The sequence below is a fragment of the Microplitis mediator genome, chromosome 1 (assembly GCF_029852145.1).
Source record: "Microplitis mediator isolate UGA2020A chromosome 1, iyMicMedi2.1, whole genome shotgun sequence".
Classification (NCBI taxonomy): Eukaryota; Metazoa; Arthropoda; class Insecta; order Hymenoptera; family Braconidae; genus Microplitis; species Microplitis mediator.
Genome location: NC_079969.1, coordinates 27,714,015 through 27,730,247, shown reverse-complemented (window position 1 = coordinate 27,730,247; position 16,233 = coordinate 27,714,015). Strand labels below are relative to the sequence as shown.

Here is a 16,233-nt window from a genome sequence, read left to right as displayed (position 1 = left end):
ATTCCAGTTACTACAATACATTTCGATAATTAAATGCAATATTTTTGATTCTATTCAAAATCTCCCTTAGCTAGGCCTTATTTCCCACCGATACCTCATATAAAAATTTTTTCACAAACATTTCTAACTGCCCCATTTTGACCGACTATTCTCTAATAAATAATGTAAGTCATTGATATTAATGACTAATATGGCTGTCAAAATCTAACAGAAATTAATCAATTTCGCTTTGCAGACAATTATATATGCAAGTATCCAATCAATCTGGAAATAGCCACTAGCAACCGATGAATAATATATGAAGTTTCGTCTAAAGTTGACGAAAATAGTTAATTGTATTTATATCTGAACAAAAGCTTTAATTAATTTTCCGTGAAACCCGTCAGAAGGAGGACGGAAATAAAGTTATTAAAAATGCTTACAGTTTTAAAGAGTCATGTTAATTCACTATGACAGTGATAACTGTATTTGAACTCAGTGAAAAAGATAGCTAACAAAAAATTCTTCACATACTGTCTTAAAAAATTTAATTTCATTTCGTTCCACTAAATTTCCGTCTCAAATTAGTTATCACAATCATATTTTAAATTTACTTTGTCTGCGAACGTTAATGACAAAAAATTTAATCCTAATTGTAAAGATACACAATTTAATATCTAATTATCAAAAATTTAATATTCATTTTAATTAAATTTGCTGAAGCTTTGATTACACGAATAGCTTTTGTTCTAAAATAGTTCACGATACAAAAGAACTTCATTCTTTTTCATTAACTTCTGCATCTGCATTTTCTACTTTGTAGGTTTTTTTGTCTTTTTCAATGCAATATTCACTTATATGACCTCATTAGACTTTCATACAATTGGGAGTGGTAAAAAAAAAGCAATCGATGTTGTAATTAAGTAGGAGATGTTAAAGCGGAAAAGGTTTTATGTTCGCGGAAGTTGATTTCTTACTCGTAAAGTAGAAATGAAAGGGAATTACGACTAAGTTTTAGTTTATTACACAAGAATTTGAAATAAAAATGAAAATAAGTTCTTAACTAGTGCACTGTCTTCAATGATTTGTTTATATACAGAAGGATAAGAGAGACAAAGAGTGATAATTGTTAATAACTTTACAATTTCCTGGTACTTTGTATGAATTGAGTCAAATTTTAACGTAACCTTAAGGCAAATTTGCTTTCTCGAGTTAGTTATATTGTATATACAAATATATATATATTCCTGTGTATATACATATTTATGTAGGTATATATAATATGGAAAAGTTATAACGTGAGTGTAAATATAATTATATGAATTTCGTGTTGACTCTCACAAAGTTAAATATTTCTAAAAGTTAAATTCTGCGATGGTTAATTATTCAATCAACTGTAAATTTATTATTAAATATAACTTTGGTGGTAATTTTATATAAATTACCAACATATTTACTACTTAACATTTCATAATTTGATACTAAAAATATTAAAGGCTTTGAAAATATATAGAGTTATATTTAAATAGGGAAAAAAATTCATTTTAGTATAATTGGAAAATTATTTTTATACTTAATAAGGTCAGTTGAATAAAAATATTTAAATTTTTATGAGAATTCTATTTTTAAATGGAAATAAGTTTTTTTTTCAAATGTATTTATTGCAGATTTGCTGGAATATATATTGTGCTAAGATTAAGTTGCAGGACTTTAATTATCTAGATTATATTATAGTTTACAACAGGAATACTTGAATAATGTATACAATTATTTGGTGTATTCGAAATGAAGATATTTGTCTCTGTAAATGGTTGCAGTGATAGAGCGATAACAGTTACTATTTTAATTAGATAGTAACAGATGCAGATTAAAGTTGGATGAGCATTAAACGCTACTGAGTAATCTCGATACACTTAAGTAACGATACTCAGATCGCTTACGATTCTATAGCTCTATAATAAGCATAAGTATTTTCCACTCGAGTATACTAATTAACTAATTTCACCGTTCATCCGTGAATGGATTTTCCTGCAGTTCGACTGGGTTGAGAAATTGTTTTACTCACATACAAGAAAAATCGGTAGCACGACTTGTAGTTCGCGGATAAAATATCCGATAGACAAAATATCCCCGGACTAAATATTCGAGAGACAAAAAATTCGTGACAAAATATCCTGTCGATAAATCTTATTCAGAAAAACATATTTTAAGTGAAATAATAATTAATGGTTACCGATAAACGGGTATCGTAGCATTCGAAGCATATGTGTTGACCTATTTCCAAAATAATACCCACCCAAAATCTGTGAAAAAAGGGCACAGTACGATTTGAAGCATATGTTGATCTATTTTTAATATCACACTCAAATTTTATGTGCAAATATATTATATATTACTATTACCGTACTATTTATACACTGTGAAAAATTCCCAATAAATTTTACTATGGGCGCATAGTAACACCGGACTATAAGAAAATTGATTTAAAATTTACAAGTGTCCCATTCACAGAAAAAACAGATACCTTGAGTCAAAAAAATATTTTTGAAGACAAACGTTTTCGGGAACCAAGTCAAGATTTTCTTGAGCCAAGAGAATTCGTCTTGGTTGGAGAAGATTTCTACTTTATCTGAGAAAATTTAGGTCCCCAAAAAATTTTTCTTGAATCAAGAATATTTACTTTCAGTCGAGAATTTTTTTTTTGTGTGTAGTAAACGTATGCGCAGACTACACGATTGTGGCCTATGCGCATACGTTTACTGCACAGAAAAAAAAATTATCTTGAGTCAAGAAATTATTTTTGAAGATAAACGTTTTCGGGAACCAAGTCAAGATTTTCTTGAGCCGAGAGAATTTGTCTTGGTTAAAAAAAATTCGTCTTGGTCGAGATTTCTACTTTATCTGAAAAAATTTAGGTCCACAAAAAAATTTTCTTGAATCAAGAATATTTACCTTCAGTCGATAATTTTTTTTTTCTGTGTATGGGACAGTTGTAAATTTTGTACCAATTTTCTTATAGTCCGGTGTTACTATGCACCCATAGTAAAATTTGTTGGGAATTTTTCTCAGTGTATGAAAAGTCTTTATATTATAAGAAATTTAGTCGGGGATATTTTATCTATCGAGTATTTAGTCCGGGGATATTTTGTCTATCGGATAAAATGTATTCGCATATTTTGTCTTCGAATAATAAGTGACGGTACCGAAAAATCGAAGGAAAACACACAAGTCTCTTTGGATGTTTTTTACTGAAGAAAGAATTGCAACTAAATATTTTTGGGGGACCCCCCTTCGCCTATTAATGTATGAATTTATTAAAAATGGTTGGAGAATTGTATATAATAGTAGGATTTAGTAGTATTATCTTTGTTTAATCACGATCGGGCATAAATCTCTCCCCCGGATAGTATTCGAATGCTCCTCAGGATATATATACATATATTTATGTGATCGTTATTGTGATTGTATGTATACGTATATGTATATGTATATATATTTAAAGCTTTAGATGTATCGTATTTGGTGTAGATTCCAATAGAGGTAAAATGCAAATATTTGTTGGATATATTTGGAATTGTCGAGAAATGTGACGGTTACAGATTATAGACAATAATACATGCTCAGCATTTATGGGAAAATGGATTTTTCTTTTTTTAATGTAACAATATTTAATGCTACTCATCATCATTATTATTATTGGTATTATAAATATTGTTATTATTGAAATAAATATAGAGATTCAAGCCGAATGATGTCTACGGAAAAATGACTTTTTTTTATCGAAATTAGTGATTACTCGAAAAATTTGACTACTCATTTACATAAGACGAAAACATAATTTATTTTCTGTTGTTAAAAATGTTTTTTTTCGCCCGCGGGCCTGCGCGGGATAAGCGTAATTTTGAACAAATTATTTTTCAAAAAAATTTAATCAATAAAAAAAAAATCAGATTAATATTTTTTTAGTCTGGTTTAGACATTAAATTATGGATTTACAATTAACCTGAAGCTATGAAAACAAAGTCTTTAAATATTGTTTTTATTGTTCACTCGTTTAAAAAAAACAAGTCAATATTTTCTTGTAATTTTGCTACTGTGTAAATATCCATGGGTTAGCAAATCTAAATTTTATTATTATACACAACATTTTCTTTCTAGCCATAGCTTACAGAAAAAATTTCCTTTAATTACCAGACAATTCGAGTTTAAAAAATAATTAAAACTTTTATTTTTTCCTTGAAAAAAATTCACGTCAATCAGAAAATTTTTCTAAATCCATTATTTATTATTTATTGACTAAACCGTATATTAATCTGCGTTTAAATCAATTTCTATTTAAAACGTATTAGCATTTTTTTTTTTCATCGCAAGCTTTAATTCCGTAACCAGAGGTCACACCGATGGAAATGCAAATACACGTGTTAGCTGTTAATTTAAAACAGCCAGTCTTTACATAACTGGTAAATGCAATAACATGCTAAACTACTTCTATACACACACATACACATATATATTAATTTATTTAATATATAATGCACACAATACACAAACAGTTTAAATGCATATGCAACAAATAAATTAATGTACTAACACAAGACCGTGCAACAAGTATTCAAAAGTAACTTTTAGTAATAAACAATACCTGGTAAACTTTATTGTGTTCTTTATTTTGTATTAAAAAACTCGTTGAAAATTTTCGTTACTTGTGTTCGTTCAAAAAGTCGATTGTTTATATTTTTTGTCCCATGTTGCTCTTTGTGTTTTATTATTTGTACAGTTGGATAAAAAACGCCGCTTTTTTTTCAATAGTTACTATAAATTTTGTCTAATAAATTAAAGCCTATTGTTTATAAATTTTTATAAAATATTTTTTTTATCATTCAAAAATGGCCCCAGAGTCTAAAGATATGTCATCAAATATTTATAAGATTTTTCTGATATATATGTTTGTATAGATGTTTATTTTTTGGTCCGGATTTGATATTTGATAAGAAATTGTACAAGCGGGAGACAATTGTTTTAATTAAATGTATATGGTGTATTTATTCGGCGAGTAATTTCTTATCGTGCTCCTTCGAGATTTTTCCTCCAATAATAGAAGTACTGTATATATTGTATAGTACAGTGCAGTGAAGCTAATGATACTTTGCTACTACGGTTCGAGGATAATGTCGAGAGCTTTGTGCTTATGAAATAGACATTCATGGCGCCCTCTTATGATTCAATTGCCTGTAGTATACAGAAAAAAATGAATAAAAAAAAACTTATCCTTTTAACTTTGATAATCACAATTTTTATATGCTGTTACGTCGAGTGTTCATTAAAATTTTATTTTATTAAAAATATAATATATGTCAACTTATTTTTTTCAAGAGCCAAAATGGCGGCAAAAAATCTTAATATTTTATTCATGCCTAGAATTTAAAAAAGCTTTGGAATTTCGGAGCGACCATTTTACCCTCTTTTATAAGTAACTGATTAAGCTACGAAATTTTATTTATTAATAAAAATAATTTATAAGAGATTTTGCCATTTTTAACTTCCCGCTAAGAAAATTGTAAATTTTCAAAAATTCGGGAAGTTATTGGTTTCGGTCCGATTTGCAAAAATCGAATTTTCATCAGATGTCGACGTTTTGAGGTTCTAGGAAGCTATCCTGACTAATTTCACGATGATGTCCGAGTGTATGTATGGGTGTACGTACGTACGTATGCATGTAAATATTCATAACTCTTGAACGGACGAACCGATTTTGATCTTTGAGGTGTCATTCGACGCGGCTTGTTAATATCTTGAAGCTGTTAAAATTTGAGCTTAATCGGTAGGGTGCGTTCGGAGATATTTTCAAAAATCAAATTTTTTCAAAAATGTTTTATTTGGATAACTTTTAATTTGCTCGATGGATTGATTCCAAAATCTAATCAGCTCTAAAACTTTATAAGCCGCGTCGAATGCCACCTCAACCATCAAAATCGGTTTATTCGTTCAAGAGAAACCGTTGATGAAAGAATTGCTAATTAAAAAAAAATTTTTTTTTTGGTTTTTTTGAAATTTCTCAAAAACGACTGAATAAATCAATTTCAAAATTTGATCAGCTTTAGAACTTGATAAAAAACGCCGATTGCCACCTTAACTATCAAAATCGATTAATTCGTTCGCGAGATATCGTGGGAGAAAGAAATGCTAAAAATGGTTTTTTACAAAACAATGACATACAAAAGTATTTGCGAGCTCGAAGAGCTCGAAAACAGCGGGAAGTTTTGGGGCTGGCCCGCAGGCTCAACTTATAGACCGATTTTTTTCTTTGTTTTCATTTACTCACTTATGGCGCGAAAAATTCAAATTTTGAAAAATCACTTTCGCGGCAAAAGTAATTAATTTGCTACTACCATAATTTTTTCTTCTATTGATCCCGAGAGAAATAAAGTTAAATTTGAGTAAGAAAATAAAAATAATATGAAAAAAAAAAATGGAGATTGTGAGAAGTTATTAAATCAATAACGAGGACGTAAAAAATATATTGATATGAACAAAGAACAAAAAATCGCAATAAGTCTGTCAAAATCTATGATACGTTTGTCAATAAATTTGACACGGACTTGATGAAATATGTCAGCATTGAACAAGAAGATATATTCACTAGATTCCACGCGTTATTGACTCGCAGACTTTTAAAAGAATCTCAACCCATCTACCAAAAAAATAAAATATATTTTTCTTTATGTTTTTCATACATAGTTATTTATTTTTCTGCTTTTTATATTTTATTGTTATGAAAAATAAATGCAGAGAAAATGGCTCTTGTCATAGATCGTATAGATATATATGATTTTATATTTTTTCATCTATCACTATTATGAAGAACATGGAAAATGCCAATATCCAATTTTAGATGAAAGTGCAGTCCTTTTTCGGTTACGTTCACAATCGATTTCCGATCAACTACATTTAAGCTACAAATTCGTTATCAGCAACTCTATAGATACTGAAGTCACTCGAAGTAGTTTCTGATAGCGCCGAGTAATTGAAATAGAGACTCGAGTATCCTAATTGTTAATTAGTCTGGGAAAACTAAATCTATAAAACTCTACTCAACATTTCATACGAATTCACTTAGTTATATATTTTATTTCATTACTCATAACAATTATTGATTTAATTATTTTTTAATTGAAAGTATTTCCACACTCTTTAATTATTTCCTTTCAGGTCATGTGTCGCCGTTCATCAAAGGTCAGCCAATTGATTTTTTTAACAAAGTTCGTAATTATTACTTATTTATATGTTATTCATATTAATCAATTTAGCGACTTAATTATTTATGAGTTGATCAATTATGGATGAGTTATTGAATATAATTTATTCAGAGCTGAATTGGGAAAAAAATAAAAATTCAATTAGTAATTTAACTGTCGAATCCGTGTTTTTGGGTCACGGGTAATAAATAAAGGTCAAGTAATTTATTTGTGACCTTTTAAAAAAAAAATTTAGGTTTATTATTTGAGGAACGTTGGGGTGAAAGCGACAGGTTTTTAATATTTATGAGCTAAAATTAATAAAATAACGATTTTATTAGTCACTAAAAAGTACAAATTTTGATGATACTGAAGTTAGCAGATGTCTAATAATTTTTGGATTTTTTTTTAGACGATAAACCATAAAAAAAAAAATATTTGAAAAAATGGCACCTGTAGTTTTTAAAATTTTCTACATGTGCGTATTTTTAGTTTTTGTTTTTTTTTGTAATTGATTTGGTGAAAAAAAATCCGAAAATTACTCATTGTCTGCTAACTTCAGGATCATAAATTTTGATGTACGGGAAAATCGAAACGTTTTTCGTTGAACGGAAATAAAAAAACGAAGTGAAAAGTGAAAATCTACGGGATCTAGAATTCTGAAATGTTTCGCACGTCAATCGACCCATACAAAAAAAAATAATCGGCCCATTACTGGGTCGTGAATGGCTGCTAATTTTCAAGCATCGGCCGAAGATCGGCTAATTATCAGATGATAGACATGGCAGTTGCAATCATTGGCCAATCGTGACAATCAATCATCGGCCAAAGCTTGGTATCAAAAGCGATCGACCAAACCGTTGGTCAACGAACGGCGGTTAATTGTGCGTCGTTTTTATAAGCAAAAAGACGGCTGCCAATGATTCACCATGCACGGGCCAGCATAGTTAGCCATTTATTGGCCAATCATTGCAAACCAGGCATCAGCCGATCTATGGGAAAATTTCTAAGCTCGGCCACTTTATATGGGGATAATTGCAGGCCACTCCCAACTACCCCTTAAGTCAACTTTAGATTCAAATCACATAAATTATTTTCATTTTCGTTGCGTGAAAAACGTTCCGATTTTCGTAACATAAATTTTGAGCAAAAAAAAATTATCATTGTCCATTTTACCCAGGTCTCATCTATCAGTTTTCCGTACAATCACAAAACATTTTTAAAAAATTTGGATCATTAACTTGACGTCTTTTTTCAGAGACCGCAATTTAATATTTTTTAATAAAAATAAATTTTCTAAAAAATGATCTCATTTCTCCCAGATTCCTTTACTTAAATTTGAAAATTCTTTAATTTAATAAGAGGAATTTTTTGTCCTTTGGCGGCCGAGTAAAATAAAAAAAAATCAAAGGCCTCAAAGAATAATGACTTTTTAATTGATGCTTTATTACCGTTATCTCGATTTATTAAAGCCTCCCCTAAATGATTTGTGAAATGAAACCTGTCTTATGAAACTTTTTGTCAAGATTAATATCTCAGTAATTAATTAATAACAATAATAATACCGACTATGATTTTCAAATGATTAATCAAAGCGAAATGAGGTCAATTGTAAATAAAATTAGTGCTATTTAACAGGAGAACTCGACAGAATCCGAGTAACACACTCACGTACACGTATATTTAGTATGCAACCTGTTTACTGATTCCCTTTCGTAGAATCTCTGATGAAAAAAAAAGACCAGGGAACGTTACTTGGTTACATAATATAAGGAAAAGTAAATTTATCTGAGCTCGATTTCGTCGCAAGACAAACAAAAAATTACGTCCCGACAAATGAAGAAAAGTTTAAAGGTTTAAAATAAATAATTTATACGTACACAAGAAATAGAAAATATATATATATATATACATAGAAGACAATGAAAGTCTAATGAAAAATGACGACAATTGAATAGAAAATAATTAAAGTATCAAAGCTGCTATGAAATTTAATTAGCTTTGGTCTGTTTTCACTTTCACTCTCATCTTAAATTTAAAAAGAATAAAAAAAATCTTTGGCACAAACAAACAAAAAAATTGAGAAAAAAGTTACTCTGTAATTTTTTTTTACCATCCCTGTGTAAAAAAAAAAACGTTCCAAAAACATTCCAAAAAAGTTCCGCGTGTGGAACTTATAAAAATGAGACAGATTAGAACTTCGAATGGAACTTTTTTGGAACGTTAGTAATTTTGATGGTAAAAAAAAATTATTATGAGTAAATTTAGCGTTAAAAAAGGACGTTTTTGGGATTTTATATAAACATTCCAAAAAAGTTCCAGAATCACCACTTTTGACTTTTTTATTGACTAAAAAAGGCATTCGAAAACATTCCAAAATCACTACTTTTGCATCCTTTAAAGACTAAAGACGTTCCAAAAACATGTCAAAATAGTTCAAAAATCACGACTTTAAATTTTTTATAGAACAAAAAAAAACATCCATAAAAAATTCCAAAAAAGTTCCAAGAACGTCCTTTTTTTACTCTAAATTTGCTCATAAAAACTTTTTTTTTTACCATAAAAATTACTAACGTTCCAAAAAAGTTCCATTCGAAGTTCTAATCTGTCTCATTTTTAGAAGTTCCACACGCTGAACTTTTTTGGAATCTTTTTAGAACAAATTTTTTTTACACGGGTCGCTACTAATGAACTATCATTACTAGTTCCCATAAAACTGATACAAATTGATAGAAACCTTGTATGTTCTTGTTCAGTTCAATAAATTATTGGAGTGACTCGGAGATAAAAATAGAAGAAGTGAACAAGAAAAAGTGACTAATGAAAAGCTTTACGACAATTTTAATTTTACAATCTCACGGGATCTTTATTTGTGATTATTACGTGATCTCAAGACTTGAAGGCTGTTACGTCACTATTTTTTTTAATTAAATATCTGAGCGATAATCAAAAAGCATCAAAGTTATCTTTGATTTCTTATCATTAAAACTTTTCTTCTCTTATTTCCTTGCGATAATTATTTTCATGTCTTAATTAATTTCTTACTGACAGTCGAAGCAAGCGGTGGTGAATATTAAGACTGAGACGGATTTATCCGTGAAAAAAAAAAAAGAAGGCAAAGAAAATGCTGACAATAGTCTTCCGGACAAGTTTCTATTATCGATGTCATCATCGATGATGCTTCAATAATGAAGAAGGAAATTGAGATATCGGCTTGCGGCTTGAGATCTTTGAAGCCTGTCTCCTGATAATATTATAAATCGATAATATTCAATAGGTCATTTCTTTTTATTATTTTGTGATAAATATACCAAATGGGCAGAAAGTATTTTTAGTGAAAAAAATTTTATTTTCTTCAAGATAGGGTAGAGGTACCGTTTTTGGTCAATTTAGGGCCAGTTTTGGACACGTAAAAAATTTAAATAAATTAATTCGCAAAAGACACAATAAGATAATTAATTTTTTAAATGTCTTTAGAAATACTTTTATCCGACTATTAAAATGGAAATTTTATTTTACACTTTTTCATTAATTAATATACACGGAAAGAAAATTATGGGAAGTTTTCCTATGCATTATGGGAATGGTTCCCATAATGGTATGGGAATAGTACCTATACTACTATAGGAATGGTTCCCATATATTATAGGAACCATCCCCATAATAGTATGAGAATAGTTCCCATACCATTATGGGAATGGTTCCCATAATGATATAGGAATGGTTCCCATACCATTATAGGAATGGTTCCCATAATATTATAGGAATAGTTCCTATACCAATATAGGAACCATTCCTATAATGGTATGGGAATCATTCCCATACTATTATGGGAATGGTTCCTATATTGGTATTGGAACTATTCCTATAATATTATGGGAACTATTCCCATAATGTTATGGGAACCATCCCTATAATATCATAAAATTATTTTTTTGCACAATAGTGTAGAAATTTCCCAAAATTTGAATTTTCTTGAATGTTTTGTGCTGACAAAAAATTCTTGTTAAAAATTTTAATGTTTTTTTGCCAAATACGATTTTTTTTTTCAATTTTTGAATTTTTGTTTTTATGTTTAATAATATTTCTGTGTATTGTAGAAGTGATTACCACACTTCTTTAAATTAATTTTTTCATGATAATATGGGAACCATTCCCATAATATTATAGGAATGGTTCCTATAATAGTATGGGAACTATTCCCATAATATTATGGGAATGATTCCCATAATGGTATAGGAACCATTCCAATTGCATTATGGGAATCATTCCCATAATATTATGGGAATAGTTCCCATACTATTATAGGAACCATTCCCATAATGTTATGGGAATGGTTCCTATAATTTATGGGAATGGTTCCTATAAATTATAGGAACCATTCCCATAAATTATAGGAATGATTCCCATAATATTATAGAAAGTATTCCTATAAATTATAGGAACCATTCCTATAATTATAGGAACCATTCCTATAGTGTTATGGGTATCATTCCCATAATTATAGGAACTATTCCTATAATTATGGGAAACATTCCTATAATTATAGGAACCGCTCCCATAATTTATGGTCGTAATTCCTATGTTGGTATAGGAAAAAATTTCACAAAATTATGGGAACCGCTGCCATAATTTTCTTTCCGTGTAAAGTATTAAATGTCCAAATTGGACCAATGGCCACAAATGGTACCTCTACCCTATATTTATTTTTTTTTAATTCTTGAAAAACTATAGATTGTACAAAAAAATTTATAGTCTTAAATTTTGGACTTTTTGTCAAAAAAAAAACATTTTATTTTCAGAAAAAATAGGGTGGCTTCGAAAAATAAAATAATTTGACTTGATAAATTTAAAAAAAAACTTAAGAATTGAATTTGGAAAATAAAAATAATTTGGACAATAATTTCTCTGCATGTAAAAATTTTCAAAATTAATTGTTAACGTATGTAATAAATTAATATATCAATTTTGATACTGAAAAAAGTCAGATCAAAAATTTTTGGATTCAAATTTTGGCCAACTCATATTTTAAAATTTTTTTTAATGAATCGATACTTGAAATAATAAATTATTAATTTGAAAAATATTTAGAACGTGAATAAAATAAGAAAAAAAAAAATTGATATTATTTTAATGAAGTTAATTTTGATTATAATAATGATAATAATTTATGAAAGTAAAAGAGAGGAAATTCACCTGTTGAATTGAATAAATCAAAATGTCAATGTACGTATACATGATAGTGTTTATTCACTTCCATCAAAATACCACATGATCGTCAATTTTATTGTGCCAATAAATCGACAGTGATATATATTTTTGAATCTATACAAAGTATCTAAGTATTGAGTTGTAAATAAACCGAAATCAATTTGCGATCTATGGGTGATTTACTTTTCAAAATTTATCTTACTGCGGCTCAATTTTTTTTTTTTTGTAGATTTTTACCTTTTGTTTAGAAATAAATTACTAATCTCGAAGGTAGAGAGACATATTTCTTGTTTTATTGACAAAAAAAGCCGCAGATAAAATATGGTAGACGAACATTGACACCGAAACTTTTTTTTAGTTTTATTTACTTTCAGGGTAAGTGACTTGTCGATTTATTGACACTTTGATGCTCGTAAAGTCGACAGAATGTCATTGAATAAACAAATTTTAATCCCATCAAAGATTTTTTTTTGTCATTCAAAATTAGTGCAGCCAACCTGAGTAATTTTTTACCAACCAGCATAATTTGGGCCTCTCTCGAAATTATGTTTAAATTTTTTTACTCGAAACTTCGGTATATTTGGGTTCTAAACGATCAGTCGATTACGTATATAAAAAAAGTTATGTGTCATGTCTAGATATTATTTTTTTTTGACGGATATTGTTACCCTGACAGGCTAAAATTACCCAGATTGCCTGTATATCGATTCATTAAGACGTTGATAACAAAGAAAATAATAATTATTACTTTCTAATGCGAACTAGGGGAGAATTTAGGGTTCCGATGTCAAAGTAATAAAAGTTTCTTTTTTTTTATCACGATTTTATCGTGATAATTTACTACGTGATAATTACAGTTATTATATAAGATTCCGAAGATTAATAACTGTAATAAAAATTTTTTTTAGGTGATAATGTTTCGACTTAATGTGAGGTATTAAGTATTTTCAATTTTCGTGTTCTTTATTTTCTGTAATTATAATTACGAGTTAAGTACTAGAGCATTTATAAAATTTTATAGGTCTGACTTAAATCTGATACTGAATAATGGAGTGAAAAGTATTATGTGAAAGGTCGGGCAAAATGGAGATCCTGTTCTCTTTAAATTAATTAGTGAGCTTCACTGTGAATTTGTGAATATTCACTAATTCATAGTGAAGTTCACTAATTCATTTTAGGAGAGCAAGTAAAAAATTTAGGTTAATTTTGAATACTCTAATTTTGTGATAATTATGATAACGTTACTGCTGCACACGGTAAAAAATTTGCGGAGTGAACGCGGGGTGGATGACTTTTTATTTATTCACTCCCCTTCGAAGTGAAATTCACTCCGAATGGGAGTAATCGCTATCCCTGGTTAAGAAATTCGATTCACTTCAATAGGATTTGATTGGAAATTTCCGATTGAATCCTATTGGAGTGAATCAGAAATTTTCGATTGAATCCTATTGGAGTGAATCGAAAATTTCCGGAAAATATACTATTTTCCGATTGAAACCTATTGAATTCCATTCAAAATTTTTATCGGAATGAATCGGTTCCAATCGAAAAACAATAACGAAATAAAAATATTATTTTCCGATTGAAACCTCTTAAGTCCAATTCAAAATTTTTAATCAGAATGGATCAGTTCCAATCGGAAAATAATATTTTTATTTTCATGCACTTTTTCCGATTGAAACCGATTCATTCCGATTATGCTCAATCGGATTCCAATCGGAATTCTTAACCAGGGATGTTTCTATTAAATATAAAGTTATTTAAGTATTAAAACCCCAGACCGGAGTGAATAAAAATTGGAATAAAATCCACGTTACTCCGAAATCACTCCTCCCATAAAAAAATCCGGAACTCCCAGTGACGGAGTGAATTTCGATTAAAATAAAATCCAGATTTAATCCTGATTTTTTACAGAATATGCAATAATTTTTTTTAATACTCATGAAAGGATTGTTATTAATGGAATTTATACTGAAGGAGACTCGGGTAACTTTGACTTGTCAGCATAATGGTGCCACTACAAAAATTAATACCGAGCAATAACTTAAATAATTTTCTTTTACAAACGTAATCTGAGGATCTAGATTCTAGAGAAATTTCATCAAGATAAAAAGAAAGTCTAAGTATACTTCTAACGCGGGAATATTTTTCTTACAGGGCTAAAGTTACCTAAGGACTTTATTTATTTTTTTTTTTCCTAGATTAGAGAGTAGAGGATTTTCTATTTTCTTTGGCTCAATAACGTCATCTGATTATACATTCATCATAAAGTAGGGATATGAATGCTTCTGATAGTAAATTTCATGAGGTGATTGCTCGCGATTAATAGCTCAGGGGTGAGATAACTATATCAGTATATAAAGTATATATTTATATATATATATCGATAATAGAGAAAAAGAGGGCAAAACAAGCTCCCTAATATTTTTTTTGTATCTAAATTTTTTCTTCACTCGTACGAGGGAGCGGAACAGAATCTGAGGTAAGTTGAACCGGCATAATTTTCAACAAAATATAAAATTTCATACAAAAAAAAAAGTAAAATTATTTAATTTGAATTTTTACTGAAATAAGTTGACAACAATTTTATTAAAATTTTTTGAATTTAGGGGAAGGGGGGGGGGCAAAACGGAGTACCCCCAAAATTTTATATTTTAAATGGTTTTTAAACATTCCAAAATCACTTCTGTGAATATAATTAAGCGTTACTTTGAATTTTTTTGGTAAACTTTTTCAAAAATCAATTGTCAGTTGAAAAATATTAATGACGTTTGTTTTATGATAAAAACTATTAAAAATTTTTTTTCTTCTTTTGTATCCAATAAACATGTAAAATATAATTTTTCTTCATGTAAATTACTTACAAAAAAATTAAACTTAATCAAATTCGTTTAAAATCCAGAAATTTTTTTTTTCACCTTTTTTAGGGGGTACCCCACTTTGCCCGCAGAAATGAAAAATTTTTTTTTTCAACGGTAACTGAAAATTTCTTCTATTTACTTTGAATATCATTAAAAAAAAAAAATTTAGCGTATTTGAGTCCACAAAAACTTGGTATTTCCTTAAGTACCCCCTTTTACCCCTCCCTCCCCTAAAAATATTCATGTCAAATTTTTTTTTCTAAATCTCTGATTTTTTATTCTTCCACCCGAGATATGTAAAAAATTTTTTTTGTCAAATAAAACCCGTTATCAATAATGGAAATAAATAAAAAAAAATAACAAGATGGAATATAAAAAAAATATGATACTGTCAACAGACACCACGTAACACGAGTACATTTATGACAATAATGATCGAAGTAATGAATAAAAAAAATTTTCGTACCACGGTAAATTTTTTACATCGAATGAATCCGTATTTTCTCAATGTAAATTGAATAACCATGAATATGTAACGACATACATTTATATTCATACACTGAATATCTAGATAAACAAAACCCACAATTTTTTTTTAGTTTAAAAATAAAAAATGATTAAAAATTTTAAGATAACAGTACCAATTAATTTTAATTAATAGAATGTTTACGAAACCACTCGACGTACAGCATATATATTATTATTATATTTAATAAATGTGATTATGTAAATATATCATTTAGTTACCATTTAATTTTCCTCGATGTTTGGTTCTATTCACAATTTGAATACTTGATAAATAGGTCGGTTATATTTACTGATTTTTAAAAATAAAATAAAATAAAGGGATAGTTAATTATTAATTAGCGTCTTCGTTAACTCAGTCTACACTATAATTAATTTATTTAAAGCCTTTCTACCATAAGCATCAAGTCCGTTATTTATTT

General features: G+C 28.6%; 1 protein-coding gene across 11 annotated transcripts in view; it reads right to left on the bottom strand.

Annotated features, from left to right (window-relative positions):
* The window catches only part of LOC130678315 (potassium channel subfamily T member 2), a 148,359-nt gene that overhangs the window by 111,870 nt on the left and 20,256 nt on the right, over positions 1-16,233 (bottom strand). Inside the window, exon 1 of one of the 11 annotated variants that reach the window (XM_057485486.1) lies at positions 4,622-4,742. The exons of the other annotated variants lie outside the window; for them this stretch is intronic. The gene's annotated coding sequence lies outside the window, so the exon portion shown is untranslated. Of the gene's footprint in view, positions 1-4,621; positions 4,743-16,233 lie in introns of those variants that run through there. 11 annotated transcript variants of the gene reach the window in all.